This window comes from Mytilus californianus, unplaced genomic scaffold, assembly GCF_021869535.1.
Source record: "Mytilus californianus isolate M0D057914Y unplaced genomic scaffold, xbMytCali1.0.p SCAF_9, whole genome shotgun sequence".
Classification (NCBI taxonomy): domain Eukaryota; kingdom Metazoa; phylum Mollusca; class Bivalvia; order Mytilida; family Mytilidae; genus Mytilus; species Mytilus californianus.
Genome location: NW_026262745.1, coordinates 65370330 through 65389972, shown reverse-complemented (window position 1 = coordinate 65389972; position 19643 = coordinate 65370330).

The window sequence follows — 19643 nt, the reverse complement described above, 5'->3', positions numbered from 1 at the left end:
CTATGATAATTCAAATATTACAGACTGGACGAGATTTAAGGAACGAATAATCGATAAACAGCAAGAATTAAACAACAAAATGGAAGGAGTATCGTCTAAATATAAGGCAATAGAAGAAAAAGTACTAAACACATTTAAAAGTCTTGAGAGAAGAATGCAAACTATACAAAAGGAAACGTCTAAAATACACCAGCTTCAACAGATAAGCGTAAATAGCACCAAGGTAATTGCCAATGTGGAATCAAATTTGGATAAAGTTAAAGTGACGATTAACGACTTGAAAGTTAGGATAGCAGAAGATATTTAGACAAAAAGTAAAAAATGGGTTAAATAATTCGTAATCGGATAATTAATCATAACAATGTTTTTTGAAATACATGTTTGTGTGCATCGAATTGATGAGTTAAGACCTCTTCTACTTATTTTTATAGCTTTTTCTGATGTTGTACTGTTGAACTGTTACACAACTGTCAAGGATTAGACGACAGGTTGAGCATATGCCAACATGTTTAACCCCGCCCTTTTCTATATGTACCTGTCCCAAGTTAGGAGCCTGTAACTGAGTTCGTTTTTGCTGTTCATCATATTTGTGTTTCATATATTGATTGGTATAGTTTGTTCTTGTGTTGTTTTGTTACACCACTGTCGACGGTTTAGGCGGGGATAGGGTTGTGTGTTTACTAACATGTGTAACATTCATTACGGTCTGTCTGTTCCTGTCCCAAGCTATGAATCTGTAATTCAGTGATTGTCGTTTGTTGTTTATCGTTTTTCTATTATCTTTTTGGACATATATTAGGCCGTTGATAACCTTGTTTAGATTGTTTTACATTTTTCGTGTCGGGACATTGTTAAGCTATCGAAACAATATGGAAATTGCTTATTGCTAGTGGCCGTACGATGACCTTTGACTCCTTACTTCCTTTTCATTTGACAAACGGTCAGAAATTGGACGTTCACTCAGATGCATCGTGTGTACAGTTTAACACGCTCTCTGCACATTCAGAAACCTAGCTACAACTCGGGCGGGCCTGGTCTGTTGGTGGCCTTTTGGAAGGCTTTTCTGTTCCTGTCCAATTTACCCCTATTTTCAAGTCTGGCAGTCAAAATTTTCCTATTATTCCTCCCTAGTATCCCTTCTTATAAGACCTACCTATTGTATGTATCGTTAATTTGTTGCCGTCCTGAACATGCATAAAATGTGTGTCAATGGAAGCTAAGAACACAACAATTTATCAATCATAATGCATGCCTATCAGTGCTTTTTCATTTAGTCATTTATGTAAATGTTTTTAAGTTAAGCAAATGATCCGTAATCTTAAGTTCATATTTAAAAGTTGACATTCTCAATACATGGTAACACTTATCATGCAGACAACTATTTTCTATAATTAAAACCAAAAAAAACGTTTTAGGTATTCGATTCGTGCTTGATATTCTAATAATAATAATAAAAATGATAAATCGTTTGGATTTTTGCATCACAGTAGCAAAACATTTATGAGCGGGGAAATTAAATAGACCATTTTTTTCCATTTATATAAATATACATTGAATTGAAGAACGAGAAGAAACGGTTTATATTTAGAATTGTCTCTTTACTTTCACAACACCATATAGATAGAAAATTATACTTCTTCTATATGATAATAACCATACTTACAGGGTCACCTCATAAAACAAATGCCTACTAAAAGCCAAGAGTCTGTATTCCACATTTTGTCACACTTGGGTTTTTTTGATATAAATTTATTGTTTCATTGACAATACTACTCATGTAGTTTTAAAATAGATGGTTATGTGGAAATGTTTAATATGATGTAGAAACTTCTCAGTTTCGGTGCTATGCACTAAACATTGAATACCCTCGACATAATGACCATTACAAGCAATAAAGTTTGTAAGAAAAATCAGACTAGAACTATAGGGTTGCAGGTCGAAAATTCGACAACTTGCATGTGACCACAAAAATACCTTGCTTCAGTCGTCATTTCATAGTTTATATCCTTTTCTGAAAAAAAGAAACTGTTCGAGTCTTTTCACAAATGCTAACAGAAAATACACCATAAAATGACAGTACGATCGGCCAGTCGGTTATCATCATTCTGATAAATTTGATTTCTTTCTTCGTTCCCAGTTATTATTTTTTTTAATTTCATAAGACCGTAATGGTAAACCAACCAAGCACTTTATATGTACTTCCAGTACATTGGAAAATGTTTCTGTTCAATTTATTTCCATAAATGTATATTAAGAATTTATCAAAAACTATTTGTTCATATTACCCTTATGATGCATGATAGAATAAAATAAATTAAGAGAAATCTATTTAGTTAACTGTTTAATGGTTGAACAGGTGTCACATGTGGAGCAAGATCTACCTACTCTTCTGGAGCACCTGGGATCAAATAATGATGTTTTTGGTGAAAGCAATGTTATAGTGCAAGCAACCAATTTGTAGCAAAAAATCATCCACTTTTAAGATAAATTGATATCGCAACAACTCATTAAAATTGAAGTTTTATTGCAATAGCAGTTCAATGTTAACGGTCAACATGGTGAAAATTGTATTAATTCACATTAATAAATTGCTTTATTGATTTTATGTTTATTTTAGACACAAAAACAAATACCGTATCATTGGCACTTTATCGCTACTTGTGTCAAAACATAGTCGGAACAGAGAATCATGTTAAAAAAATTAGACAACTGAATGCTGTCAAGGTTAAAGTGACTAGCAACAAAAATCAAACCACTATCACAAGTGGAAGTTTTGGAGAAGGACTTGAGATGAGAGGTAGTGATTTCGATGTAATGAACGTAATAAAAGATATCGAGGTTTATGCAGATGAAAAACCCCGCTGTAATCAAGATATAGAATATTGTAGAATGGAGACAGACGATGTTAAACCTCGTTTCACGCAATTGCTATTAGAAACAAATGTTATCAAAACTTTATCACATACTCCGATGAACTTAATGGAAAACATTATTTATCGAGCACACTGTTTAAACATGATCTATTAGAAAATCAAGATACTCACATAATACATGGACCGTGTATATCGGACAAAGCCGGACTTTATGACTATGCAATCTCTTTACATTGTTAGACATGGATATCCCAAGCATCACAGTGGATATCAAGATCAAACAACTCATGGCCAAGTTACAATGTCAAACAAAGTATTATAAAACATGAAGTACTATTTGTACCAATTGGAGTTAAGGGATCGCCAAAGGAAGATATAGAATGGAGAATATCTTTTTCTGTTGATGACAAAATGCTCATAAGCACATTTATACATACACAATTAGTATGCTATGCCCTTTTAAAAGACGTAATAGGAACAAACACCGAGTGTTCAGATTTACTCTGTTCATATTTCGCGAAAACAATTACTTTCTGGATATCAGAAGAATTACCCCAATCCGTATGGAAACCAAATAATCTTATACACTGTTTTATGCGTTGCTTTAGCAGGCTTATTTATTGTGTTAAGTATTCAGCCTGTTTGCATTACTTTATTCCAGAAAACAACATGTTTGAGAACAAAATAAAGGGCCGTGCTCGTGAAATACTCCCGGATAAACTATATACTCTCCATAGTTACGGTTGGCGGTGCGTTTTATTTTCAGATCAACTATCTAACTTTCATGTATCAATGTGGATGGATCACATCGAACCTCATACATTGCATACTATCCAGGTTGCAAAAACACTGAATTCCAAATTGTTATATTTTTCAAATAATTGGAAGGGTGTTGAGTTTGAGATGGAAACTTATGTATACAAAAAAAGAATCCACCAGATAGTTTCCTGTGATCTATCCTACGTAAAATACTTTTATACATACTACATGTCATTTTGGTGGGCACAATCTACGCAGACTATTCCGCTGAATAGTACTAGAAATAGTAACAAACATCAATATAAACAGAATAATTCATGTCTTTGTACTCTGCTTCAAAATATTTATCATGACGCTGTTTCTGAATGGCTGATGTTAGTTTCGTTTGTTCAAATTGAAATTATTTCAGAAGAAAAGTATCGTTCAATTATGGAAAATAATGCTTATAGATTTTATGAAATTTGAAAAAAAATCTTGGTTAATACCAAACGAACTACACATTGAAGTCGAAAATGGAGACGTTTTAATTTCCTCTATAGTGTATGCTTATTTTCTAAAATGTCTGTGTCATTATCATCTCAATAATGTCAGACAATATCAGGATTTCCTCCACACTTTACAACTTGTTCTAGTAGAAAACTATTTTATTGACCAAGACGAAAGATTACAATCTGAAAACTACAACATTCTTGGTATTGCTTTACAGATGTGAGGAAACCATGAAGCCGCCCGTCAAGCATTCAAGCAGTCACTTGCAATATACCCTGTTCACGAATTTAATAATTCTTTTAAGAGACTTTCGTTAATGAGCGCATTGTAATTTTTGTACATTCTACTGGTATTTACAGGATTAACTTATTCCAGATTAGTAATTTGTTAAGTGACATTTGTTTTTTGTAAAATAATGTACAATGCAAAGATAACAGAGCTGGTTAAGTATTACTAGGGTGGAAAACCTGATTCCTGGGCAGAAATGAATAAAAGTGGACAATATGATTTTTTATTTTATTTTTGTATAATCTTATAAAGACAGAATACAAGCATGCACATTTGTAGATACGTTTTATATTTACAAACTCAATAAAAATAAGGAGATGTGGTATGATTGCCAATGAGACAACTATCCACCAAAGTCCAAATCAAGTAAATGTAAGCAAATGTAGGTAACTGTTAGTCCTTCAACAATTAGAAAAACCCATACAGTATGGTCGGCTATAAAAGGCTCCGAAATGAAAATAAGAAACAATTCAATTAAGAAAACTAACATCCTAATTTATGATAAAAACAGTTTACAAAAAACAAATATGACAAACAGGAACTAACGACAACCACTGAACTACAGACTCCTGACTTGGAACAGACACACACAGTATGTGGCTCGGTCAAACATTTTTTTTAAACCCTCCCTTACTTATGACAGTGGTGTAACAATACAACATACGAACTAACTATACAAATCAGTTGAAAATTGCTTAACTCATCATATGGATACAAGCAGAAATATATAGCTAAGCAAAAAGTAGACGTAGCCGGGTACTTATACATCCCAAATACAAAAGGACACTAAGTACATATCGTAGAGTACTCACACTTATTGGCAGCAAGTTCAACATTGTTCAAAGCCATTAACAACCAATGAAAACAATATTGTATCTAAGACTAAACCATCAATCAGTACACAAAGAACACCCAATGGATTTAGTGTAAAAACGTTACTTACAGTCAGAGAAAAACCATGACCCTGTGCAATGCCAAACTCTACGTATCAACAGATCGTAGTACCGTAAAGAATCGTATGTGTTATATTTAGTATGGTTTTGATTTATTGTTAACAAAATCAATATTTACACAAATAAAAATAATCAAAAATTTAATTACAGTATTGAATAGGTAACCTTTTAAGAATAAGTGCATTTAAAAGATTGATAAGTTTACCCAGATTGTATCTAAATTTCCGGCCTCGGATTACAACATCACCGTAAAATTTAGGATGTGCTATTCCGATTGAAATACGTTTCTGCAGATACAGTCAAACTTGCACACCAAATCTTTGTATCTACGAAAGAATTTAGTGAAGGTTTTAAGTAATTTGTAGTAACAAAAGCCCTGACTTAATAATTTTTTCTAGTAATACATAGATTACGCTCATTAAAATCCAAAACGTCACTACAGACACAAGCCTAGCGAACGAGTTTGGACATATAAACACCGTTAGTTGGTGCCGAAAGAACATCACCGTTCAAAAAGGGAAAATTAACAATAAGAAAAGAAAAATCATCCGTTTTGTAGTAAATTTTTTATTTGTGTTTCTGGTGTAATACTGAAATATCTAAATCTAGGAAAGGACAGTTATGGTTATTGCTGTTGATATTAGATTTGTTTAAAGTAAGTTCCTCATGGTAAATTGCAGCAGTATAGTTAGAGAATTCTTGATTATTTAACGACAAAATATAATCAAGATAACGGTAAGGGTTTTTAAATTTATCAATTAAATGGAATGTAGACGGTTCTTTACTGAGTTTGGCCATAAACTGTGATTCATTACAGTAATGGAACCAGTCTGCTATTGTTTGAATCATTCATTAATGTATCCGTAAATCATAATATTTATTTGCTATACTGTTACATGTATGTTGCATATCTGTGAATGCCTCTTTAAGGAGGATGTCAGTAAAAAATCAGTTCAACTTCAAATTATTTTCTGCTTAATTTATTTTACAAGAAGTTGAGCTGCTGCAACATAGTAGATCCTGGTGAAAGGTTGATCCTGGTTAAAAACAAAACACTTTTAAAGGAAATATGTGCAAATAATCCTTAATCTTAACTTCCTATTTTAAAGTTGACATTTTCAACTGCATGGTTACACGTATCGTGCAGACAATATTAAGAATGACACTTGATTGGAAAGTCATCCTATATTCTCTATTCAAAAACCAAAGAAACCGATTTAGGTATTCGATTATAACGCGTGCTTGATATTTTTATAACAATCATAACAAATGATAAATCGTTTGGATTTTGGCATCACAGTATCAAAACATTATAATATTCGGGAAAATTAAACATAAAATTTATACCATTAATATATATATATATATACACTTAATTTAAGAACGAGAAACGATTAATATTTAGAATTGTCTCTTTTCTTTCACAACACCATATCAAAAGAAACTTCTTTTTCTTCTATAGGATATCAACCATATTTGCAGGGTCTACGCATTAAAAGGTATTCTCATTTGCGGGTTATTTATTGCGAAAAAATATTGTCAACATATTCTAGAATATGTGCAAAGCTATTTGTTAAGAAAGTTTATATCATTTTTTTAATTGTAAGTAATAGCATAATGATATGAATAATGAGACATTTATCAAGTTTTACAGACAAATGCTAAACTCTTTTTATTTTTCAAGAATATGTCGGCGGTTTCCAGGACAACAGTTCGGACAGGCATTTACGACACAGAATACAATCATTTGGTAACAAAATAACCTGTGTTATGCAAAAAACATTGTAAAGGTTACAACTTAACGGGGCTATAGGTAAATAAACATTAAAATAAGATATATAATAAATATGAACCTTTTACTAAAACCAATATTACAACCGTGCAGTCTTCAACGTGAACAAAATTACATACCCAATAGTAAGCAATACAATGGCTCTATGACAAATGTAAAACAATTCAAACGAGTAAACTAACGGCCTGATTTATGTACAAAACAATAAACGAAAAAATAAATTGCACGTCACTAGTGGAACAGTATTTGCTTACCCTTTCGGAGTTCACGAGATATCTCCCAGTTTTTCCTTGGTATCAGTTATGGCATTAAATTTTTTATTCAGTATTTCAAGTTATTAATGTAAAACTTTGTATATCCGTTGTCATCAATTTTACCTCCTCGACGGTCTCGTGTTCTCATCGATTCCTGGAGTTCTTGGGTTCGATCCCCGGCCATCAAACTAAAAACGTAAACATTTACACTTGCTGCTACTCTGATAGGCACTCTCTTTCAAGAGATAAAACACAACCTTGTTGGATAGGAGTTATATTAATATATTAGCAAGATTTTATTTTTTTCTAAAAATCATGAACATCTTCTGGTCCTGATATGCATGAAATATATTCAACTGGACGTTTACCATCAATTATTTAATCCTCATTTACAATGTGATATATTACTTTACCTGATAAAATACTTAATGAGTATTTCTTTGAAAAGCCCAGATCGACAAGCATTAAACGGAATAATATAATTGCAGTTTATTTATTACCATGGAGGTAAATTTTGTCTGTGTGGAAATGATGTAAACAGTGAAAATGCTTACCATCAACGTTTACCCGAATCCAGTAGCAACCTGAAATGTGAAGGCGAACCTACTAGGAACTACTGTCACAACGGAATAAATTCCATATATAGAGAAAGATATCCGAAAAAGATACCTTAAAGGTCGAGGTACGATTAACTGGTTTTTAAGCAAAAATCTGTGACAAAACCGATTTACTGTACCCTCACCTTCGTAGATTAAACAGAATTGAAAAGAAAAGTTTATTAAAAAAACCAGATCCAAAACAATTTTAATTGTTAGAAACTTGTTGAATATGAATAACTAGATCAACACTGTACAAGATTAAGAGAGTATTTTATGTCATAGATATTATACTAGTTATTGTTATATACTACATTAAAGATCATGTGATAATATAACATGATGATTTTTGTGTGGTTGTGTTGTTCAGTTGCTGTCTTATATATTTAGACAAGATGATGTGACATGATTGTCAATGCAATGAGACAAGTTTCCTCAAACGACCAAATGAAGTTGTAGTTAACAACTTTAGTTAACGGAATGGTATTTTACGACGAGCAAATCCCATACCATATAGCAAGCTTAAGGCAAAAACATGACAGAAGTTTAACAATTCAAACGCATAAACTAACAGCCTGGTTGATGTACAAGAAATAGAAGTTAAATATGATATAAAGCAATACACGACAACCACTACAGAAAAGTTCCTGTACTTGGGACAGGCGCATACATAATACGGCGGGGTTAAACATGTTTTTGGGCGCCTGACACTCCACTGTTTTCAGTTTCTGTCAGGCATGTGTCTTTGATGTAATGAAAATCATGATTTTTTTCCTGTATGTTTTGCAAAGATTAATAGTGCTACATCAAATATTCCTGTAAAAACATTACGCACTCCAGACTTTTGCATTTTTAATTAATTTGTCCATATAGATGATTAACACTGTTTTTTTTTCTTTATTTGTAGTATGAGGGAGAGGAACATGACTTGTTTCAGAAAAATTTCCTGAATAAAGTATAAAAAGATGACTTTACTTAAATTAATGGTTGTTATTGACTTTAATAAGAGACAAAGATCTGACCGAGATAGGAACAGTCTTTCATGTGCCAGTCGATTAATTATTTCACCGATTAAATAACATCTGACCACAGATATCAATTGGTAAAAAGTAGCACAACTACTAGCCACAAAAACCACGAAGTTGGCAAGATTAGCATTGTATGTGAACAACAACAAAAAACGAAATGATCAAATAGCTCTTGTCCCTGTTTTAAAAGAGCAATGCATTACTACATTGATAGTAAATTGGCCATTGAAATATGATACAGGGTGTTTTCAAACTGTAAATAAAACATAATAAGCGGAAGCACTTGTCTTAAAAAAATGTGGTGGAGTTAACTAATGTAGATTAAATAAACGCATAGCAATACGTACAGTATCAGAAGCATGTGGCCTTTGTGAGTCTTGTATGTTTTTTCTTTATCTTATTTCATTTATACATGTATGTTTCGAAGTTCAGTTTGACATCTATTTTCACTGAACTAGTAAACATGTTTATTAAGGTGCCAGCTGAATTCCGCCTCCAGGTGCGGGATTTTCTCGTTGTTTTGAAGACCCATTGGTGGCCTTCGGCTGTTTTTTTTAACTCTTTGGTCGGCTTGTTGTCTCTTAGACATATTCCCTATTTCCACTCTCTATTTTAGTAAAACTCAGTTTAAAGGAAATCCGAGTCAATATTTGTTTAATTGTTTGCTCTGAATGTAATGGACTTTTGAATACTTTTGTACGGGCATCACTCTTGAGACACATATTGTTTAAAAGTGTATCTGTTGCAATACAATTTGTACCGTTTATAATATTTACTGAAATCTTCCATATGTATTAACATGTATGTGACCAAGAGTATACATACAACTGAATTCTGAAATAAGCTGAACTATTTGTGAATTTTCACATTCCTTTCTTTTGCGTTGAAAAATTAGTTGTAGTAACAGTTAAGTATCAGACGAGACAGACAAGCTATGCACTAAAGCGTCTGTAAATTTGAAGCACTCGATTTCAATGGAATGGGAATTGGTTTCATTAAGGTAAAACACCACGAGTTCAGGCCCAGTGAGAAAGAACACACAGGAATGTAGTTTATATTGTAAACAAAATACTTCCTTCGCATAACTGAAGTTTACATTTTTAAAGCAAGGCAATGAAGCACGACAAATAAGAGCTTTGCACTCGTTTTTTGTTCTGGTTAATAAAAGTTGTGTTACTGTTGATGAAGTTTACCCCAAACATTTTTTAATGATATATAAAAAAAAATTGGAAAGTAAAATCACACATGTAACAAACATATATTTGTTTATTTAGAACAAACTACACATGTCAGCGGGTAATTGTTTATATACGGTGGACATTTCAGTGATCCGCATTTGGTAAGAACAGGAAAGAACAATTTACCATAGTGCTGATTCACGCCACCAATGATATACTCTGGGTTTATGTCAACACATACGTAAGCAGAAGCAGCTGCATGACTATATGCTCCGGACGACAAGTATCCATTATACTCTTCCTTACAGCCACTGTAACATGTATTCCTACCAGGAATCATTATGACAGAGGTTGAGAGATGAGTTCTACAGTAAGCACAGGGGACGTCCTGGGCGTTAGAATTAGAGGCAAAGAAGTTGCCGATTACTTCTGCACCATACATACGACCATAGTCTGGTCCGCTAATCTTTACATAATTTGGATCTGGTGGTAAACATACGTATTCAGCAGCCGAGCCTGCTAGAGTATAGTGACCACCACCAGCAAAGCCTATTAAAAACATACATTATATCAATTGTTCAAAATACATATATGACATTAATGAAATCATAGAATGATCGTAATGATGCTTTTTTATTTAGGCAACATATACGAAGGAGTGTTATAATCGCTTAAACAACAGAAGAAAACCTTTAGTATTTCACGTTATTTTAAAGTTTTATGTACCCAAAATTTTACAGTATTGACAGAATTTATATGCAATGATACGTCATATCAGCGCAGAAGTGCTGACTAGTAACCTAGTAATCGAGTTTTCGGGACATAGTGGGTACAAAACACTCATCACAGATACGGCTAGGTTGATGATACAATTCACCAGTCACACGTTACAATTAAAAAAACATACCAGTGACACTCGAGTCTTTTCCAAATTGATAACAGCTTAAAAGTTAATCATAATACACCGTACTACAATAAGCTTCTACATGTTCTATAACAAACTATTTTTGACCAGATAAGCAACTTTAAGATCATTTACAAATTTTGGGCTGCTGGTGTGCTTGATGAAGGATAATCCTGGAAAGCACTTTGTACGCAATTAAATCACAGGGGTTTGTATCATAGCTAATTTTAGGTCAGATATAGTAGATGTCCCAGTCGACTTGAATGAATTCTTTTTTGCGAATTAGATGGTTCTTATACACAACCAGACGACTGGATCACTTTTTTTAACTCACAAACATCCATGATCCATTTCATGAACTTGTGAGTACGCGAACGTTTCTTTGTTTTACTAGCTCTGTCTTATCGTCGTTGATATTATCCTTCAGCTGTTCAGAAATTATACTCAAACGTGCTTCGTGTCAATATATGTACTGAATGCTGATTTCATTATCATGCAAGGTAACATTTAATGTAAAACCCGAGAGGAACCTTAATGGTGTAACTGGTCTATCCTGGGATCACGACTCACTACTTAACAGCAGTATAGACGCGGTAAACGTTGTTCCAGGATGCTTGGCTACAAATGATTAGGTAACAGGATAGGCGGGTTCTCTTCGATGTGTCATACGGGTAAATTAGAGCCAAACAGATAAACAAGCAAGGAACATGTCAAGTAAAAGATTTAAGGTGACGGTTAAGACCAGAGAAAATCTAAGATTGCTTATATTTAAACACATGTTTACCAACAAAAAAAAAGTCAAATGAAGCAAATTTATGTTTGTGTTTGAGCTTTTGATGTAGCCATTTGACTATTGACTTTCCGTTTTGAATTTTCCTCGGAGTTCGGTATTTTTGTTATTTTACTTTTTATTAAATATATTAAATGATTGCAAACAAGTTGTTTATCTTAATAGTTATTTTATGTATCTCCCTGTAAATAGTTTTATAAATAGTTTGTAGAATAATAAAAAAAAAAAAAAAAAATCAAAACAAAAACAAAAACGAAAATTGTTAAGCCTCGGAAGGAGACTGCATTTTTTCTTTTTCAAAACTTTACACACGATAATAGCGTGTAATTGATCGAATTGACATCTGTTAATATTTACCGGAATATATCAACTCTGTATTATTATTTGGACACTGCTTTCTTCCCCATCTTATGTATGTTGTACCAAGACCTAAGACAAAACATATATATTACTCAACGGCTTTCAAATAGGCGACAGACATATGTATTGGTAAATAGATCGTGTAAAGTTAAGGCAGCAGTATTTAACTGGTGCTCAAACCTCGTAAATCGGCTAAAACGATACATATCATGGTGACAAACAAAATTGCGTCGTTAGGATAAGTGTCTTCTAAATAAATTCTTAGTCCCTTATGCACATACATACTCAGTCAAAATAGCACAATCCAGAATGGAACACACTCGGTGTAATTAAAGATCAGACGATAATTCTTATGTCTGAAGGTCTGAGACCGCGAAAACATGTCGCTATTGAGTTGAGATATAGACACATCAAATGGGTCAACCAGTCGTTCTTTCTCAAAACTCTGCTGGAGCAATGTTATATACTAGTAATGAGCATATCCCTTTTAAAAGGAACATGAAAAAGAGAAATGAGAGCAATATTGACACAGTGTATGATAGATACAATGCATATTATGATACAACATTGAGAGTCTGTATGGGAACACATTATGAGTGTATTTCTCACCATACATTCAACATGATGGTTAAACGAATTGTGAAAAGGGAAATATGACAGTCACGTATTACTTGATAAACCATAACTGTACTTCAATTCGTTTAAATCTCTTATCTCAAATTCAAATGAAATGCATGTGTATGATATTGTCACTATAATGTGAAATTTTAAGTCCAACTTCAACTTGAACAGGTACACTAAACCATTTTGTTATGTTTTTGATAGTGTGGTTTTAATAGTGTGGTCGAATCACATTGTTATCTTTTTCATGGACCAAGATTGATAAATGTGGTAATGTATTTTCGTTAAACATAAGACATATCATTTAGCATATCACTTTTGTAATATGCATTATCACAGATAGTGTTTCATAAACAGATTTTAACTTATAGCAACATGGAGCGAAAACCTTTGTTCCTTTCTGAATACCTAATTTTTACCTCAATTTTACCCATTTTGTTTATTGAGTCATATTGATCGCTCTTTTGTTATCTATATGTTGTGTTTAAAAGTTTGTCTGCCCGTCATTTTGTGTTTTGCCATGTCTGATTTCTGTCAACTTTAATTTATTGCAATCACTATTTTTATTGTCTACAATTTTTGTAAAAATGCATTTTGACAAATGTAAGAAAATAAAGACAACCAATACAGTCTTACTTTTTATTCCGTTAAATGAGCTTTGAAGTTGTTTAATTGTCTGTTCCTGTTGTTGGTTTAATTTCTGTTGTTGTTGGATTGAAGACTGCTGTTGCTGAATGCGTATCTCTTGCTGCTGATTTGTTACTGCCTGTTGTTGGTTTTCAGTAGTTAGCTGTCTCATCGTAGCATTCAGTATCGCCAAGACATTTTCCATTTGGTTCAGTCTATTAACCAATTCATGTCGGTCATTAAGCAACAACCTCTTTTCTTCTGTGGTAACCAGATTAATCTTAAAAGAAAAAAAATATACTAACCATACAATCATACTTAAATGTATCATACTAGCTATGAAGAAATGATTTAAGTTGACACAAATTGTTTCTTATCATTTATAAGGTCACAAAGGGTCTCATAATGTTTACAAGCATATGATAACCTGAACGTTTGAACATGACAATGTGTATATAACTTATTTTAAACAGGGTAAATTTGTTTCGATCTTCTCTTACTTTTTTCGGACTGTGTAAACTAATGTTATTTTAATGTCACCTAATATTTCCATACAGATTTGAACTGAAAGAACGTAAAGAAAAACTTCAACGAACGGGTATACTGATTGATGATATTGATTTATACATTATCAAAGGAACAACAGCCGAACCAAATCCTCAGTTGTATTCTCATCAATAATGAAGCTGCATACATATACATATACAAATTTGCAACAATCAAAAAAGTTACAGTCTATCATGAAATATTTTCCACTAAGAAAATGATTCGTCGACAAGAATGAATCAGATTGACTTCCCCGTCTGTGAGTATTGGATTGCAAAACTCGTCTGTCAAATGATAGGCATTGACTGTCGTGTCACTGTCCTAATAGAGGATCTAGAATGTTAGGTCTGGCAATCGGAAAGCCCTGCTTTGAAAACAAAACGTCCCGGATAAATAAGACAAAATTTGTCTGGTGGAATATAAAATGATTAACTGATCGAAAACTGAAAGTAACAGCTCAATTAGAAATAGTCAACCTAAGACAGTTTGTGTTGTTCTTCTTATACTCATTTCTGATTATTTTCGATCTTTTATTATTTTTTTTTGTTTTTTTAAGGTTTTGTCTTAAGGTAGCTTGGGTGCCTTATGTTCGACGATAGATTTTTATTAAACTCTCGTAAAAATTCTTCTTGGTCATTGTACTCTAAAATTTTGATTTAAAGAACTGGGGATCACGGACCTCTTTGTTTTAAAAAAACGTTGGAAACTTTGAAATCACAGTTATTTTGGGAACTTCATTTTTCTTATTAAGCGATGTAATTGGTTAAGATTCAATAAGAGAATTATTTTTTATATCACTTCCGAAATATCAAATACAAATAGGAGTGAAAAATTTAAATGCATGAAACGACATTTGATTTTTTGATAGTTTGATCGTTGATATTCAAGGTTAAGATATTTTTGTTGTATATTGAATGATACTTGGTAATAATGTTATACTTTAAAAGTATATTTGCAACATGACCAGTAGGGATACTCAAAAATAGAGACCCCCGATCTACCTTAAGCTTATGTTCTCATTCAAAAACACGTGTTTTTATGGATGTGACATGTTTTCATGTGGACTGTTATCTTCTAAGATTGTCTCAGCAATACTAGCCAGCTTGTCGGTCTAGAATAAACAAGACATATCCTTATCACATAAACTTGTTATCGTTCCTATTGTGCATGTCATATTTGCATATTTATTAGGATTGCAACATAAACTTTCCTGCTAAAATGTGGTGTGTACTAGACCGACATGCTGCATGGGATGTTTTAATGTGCTTACTCAGCTGAAACAATGATCTTAATAATGTCTTCCATCTTTCATATGAATTAAATTGTTTTCAAGCAATACATGTACATAAAAACTGGAAATGAGATAGATGAAAAAACATAATTAATTTCCAAGAACTTGCACAAAAACAGTTCCATGGGAATATTTGTTTGGAACAAAATAGGACCGACGAACGTTTTGAAAATGAATTGTTAATGTTATTTTTAACATCCGGCTAGTATTTGAAAATGGTTTTTACAAATGAATTGTGTAAAGAGTGCTATATTTCCTTTTTACAAATACTTCAATATTTTGTTCAATTCTAGGGTTTAGGATTATTTAACTTCATAAAACCTCATTATTCAAGGTATAAACAGACAATAAAACGCTTGAGGGAAACCAAAGGGAGACAGGTTTCGTCGACGTTTAATATTCATTCCTAATTTATAGGTTACAATGAACTGAAGCCAAATTTATATCAAAGAAAAAAATCATAATCCGTGTTTATTGGTATTTCTATGGGCACTATGCAGTTATCAATCAATCAATCAATTAATGGAACATAACACCAGCCAAGACTTTTATCAAGTGGTTTTTCAAAGAAAAACGTACTGCTTTCGCTGCGGTTGACGTACATCTTTGGATTTACTTTTTGTAAGAATGCTGGGGGAAAAAAAAGATAATATGGGCCTTAATTGTTGGTAGATTAACATAAAGGGGACAATATCACATGCATTTTTGAGAATGAACACCTATCAAAAACAAATATATGAATATAAGCTGATTTTCACCAGACCAATTAAATGCACACTGAGGATTTTTAAGGTATTATCTGCTAGATGACATGTCACATTACTTGTAATACTAAACATTATTTTGACGTCAACATGTCCAAGACTACCACTTTGTTTTCCAAATCGTAGATACATGTAGCGAGTGAATGGTGGAAAAAGTGACGAATACAAAGTTATCGAATTCACTTATGAACTTGAATATGATCTTTTATAAATATGAATGAAGACAGCTTAAAAGCCGACGTATAATGATAAAGACAGTCCTAACTATTTGCTTTGCTCCTTTGTAATCTCAATTTGACATAGATGATTAAACCATCTAGGATTGCGCACAAATAGTCCCATGGGAATAGTTGGAGGAACAAAAAATGTACAGACAAACTGTATACATGTTGTTAATATAAATTTAGAAATAAGACATTTTCAATATTTCATATCACATAACTCAACAGTTTGTTCTATTCAAGGTAATACATACTTCAACTGTGTAAAAACAATTAAGAGTGGTAGTAGAGGTAGCTAGTCATTTCGTACCATAAAAGAGGGACGAAAGATACCAGAGGGACCATTTCGTACCATTGCCATTTCTTACCCAAAATTACCATTTCGAACCATTGATTTGCAATTTTTTACCATGACCATAAACCATTTCGTACCATATGGAAAAAATCATACTTGGTACATAGAAAATAGTCAGTTTAAAATATTCATAATCTATATCATTTATAAAAAGTCAGCATGATTTGTTTTGTTGCTATTGTTGATGAGTGTCTTTCTTTAAAACGAATGAGACAGGTATGTCGGCTCTTGCTGTCAAGTCATTATTAGAAGGACTTCATGAACTGAGGCAAAAAAATTAAAAACAAACTCGTAACCTTTTGTATTTTCTTTTTATTACTTTGAACAGACCACACATGTTAGTGGATAATTGATTGTGTACGTGGACATTTCAGAGACCCGCATTTCGTAAGAACTTCATAGAACAATTTACCAAGATTTTGATTCACACCTCCAATAATATATTCTGGTTTTTTACCAACGCATACGAAAGCCGAAGCAGCGACTTGACAATAATATCCTGGAGCCAGATATCCATGGTATTCTTGCTTTCAACCACTGTAACATGTGTTCTAACCAGGAATCATTATAACAGATGAATCACCATCAGTTCTAAATAGAGCACAAGGAACGTCCTCGTCATTAGCATTGGAAGCAAAAAAGTTAGTGTCAAATTCGCCTCCGTACATGCGACCATAGTCTGTTCCGCTGTTTTTTTCATAATTAGGATCAGGTGGTAAACATACATATTCAGCTGCAGAGCCTTGTTGACTGTAGTGACCACCACTTGCATAGCCTGTGATTAAAATATAATTTCAAAAATAAAAGTTATGTTTATTAAAGAAAAGACTCTGACTTGATATACAAATCGTTTCCGCAATTTGCATTTATACTCTATTAATGCATCTATATAAGAACTGTAAAATTCAGAGTCGAAATTAACAAACAAAAACACATATCACATTTAAACTGGCTTAATTTTGGATTATTGTTGAAATTAATATCATGTCATCTCTTTGTTCGTTTGAAATCTTTACGTTTTAGCAATTTTAACACAAATAATTGATGACTGGGTTTTAAATTTAAGAAATGGAAGAAGCAGAACATAACAATGGGACAATAAAAAAAACATACGGCAAAAAAATGCAGACAATATCGTGATCAAAGAGAAATATAAAGAAGACAAAAAACAAAACAATACAAATATCCTACTGCAACACGAACACCACATAATAACTACGGGGGTGATTGTATGTTCTCTGGAAGAGTAAGCAAACCGCTCCATCTGTTGTGCTGTTCATGGCAAGTAAAACTCGGGGATCGGTGTCTTTTGGTGTTTGATGTCACCACCGAGGTAGAGTCGATGGGATTTTGACTACAAATGGAATCTATCCATGGACATCTTTGACACCGTATATACCTTAAAAATCAACCATTTTGGTGTCTGTAGAAGGGATGATTTTAACTGATACAAATTACTAAATTTTTTGTTCGCAGCAATCCTCTATCATGGAAATTGGGCTACGATACGCAAGACCTGGAATATCGTATCAATTGAGAAATGTGGTACAGATGAAGATATGTTGAATAACAAATAAGTCTTGATATTATATATTTGGAATAAAGTCACTAAAACTGTGTCAATACATAAAGACATCATGCGTCCAAAAAACTATATCTAGTGGTGAAATTGAGTCTATACATAAAAACAACATGTGTCCGAAACATTGGTACAGAAATATTCAGGACCTGTCTTACCTGATGTCTATGAGGTTGGGAAATAATAACCGTCTCTGTATAATCTAATTTGACCATGTGAATACTGTATTAAAATCACAAAAGACAAAAAGAAAAGAATGATAACAATTAAATAACAATCTTTGATGATAAAATGATTCTTACACATGTACAGCACTGGAAGGGTCTTCCTTGTTTTATTCATATTTACCTGAATAAACCAATTCTGTGTTATTGTTTGGGCACTGCTTTCTTCCCTATCTTATATATGTTGTTCCAAAGCCTTAAACAAGATAAACAAAATATTCTTTCTTTATGTTAAGGTTGCACTTCTGTAAATATAGACAATGCAATTTCCCATAGGAACCCCCTCTACGGCTACAACTGTGCCACTTTTACTATGAAGTTTCGTTAAAAATTATATCCTAGAATGGAAAGTGGATATGCACACTATTTTATTCAAAGGTCAAAACATAGGGCTGTGCGGCTTATTTTTCAACATCTATATTCCCCGAACTTCTAACAATTTAAAAGGATACTGAAACTCTGTACTACCCCTCACTTCACTTTTGATCTTCCTCAGATTTCAATTTTTGCTGCTACCATGTGTTCTTATACTGGCATCATTCCCAAGTTAAGTCTCTATGAGATGAAACATAGAGATCATATTTGGGAACCAATACGAAAACAAAACAAAATCTCTATGAATATGATTTATCTCCTTATAAGAGGCGTGATTTGTGAAACAGCTGTATTTACAAAGTACAACCTATGAGTTTGACTTTCACGGGATTGTTTCATAGAAAAAGTGCTATACTGTTTTATGAATATTCATTTAGGTTTTTTAACTGTTCGTAGTACTGAAATTGGTCATGTTTTAGGCAAGTTGAATAATTTTCAATATATTATTTGTAGTTTTCACAGTGACCCATCGATTCCGGCATTTTAACCCTCATTTTCAAGTGGACGTCAAGTTACGAATGACTTCGCGGCCTCGAGACTTAAGTATGCAAATGTTTATGCTTATTTCGGCTTTGAACGTTCCTAGCCAAACATGATAAAAAACGGAGCACACTCGACCATTCAGCTTATTTGCATCGTAAATGAACGAGGTGTTCCCATGGTCATTTGCATAAAATAGCTCCCATAATGCATTGCGCCTCACTTTTTCTCGTTGATCACGTGAAAATCTTTCAAAGTGAAAGTTAAAATGACGGAATAGATGGATCACTGTGAAA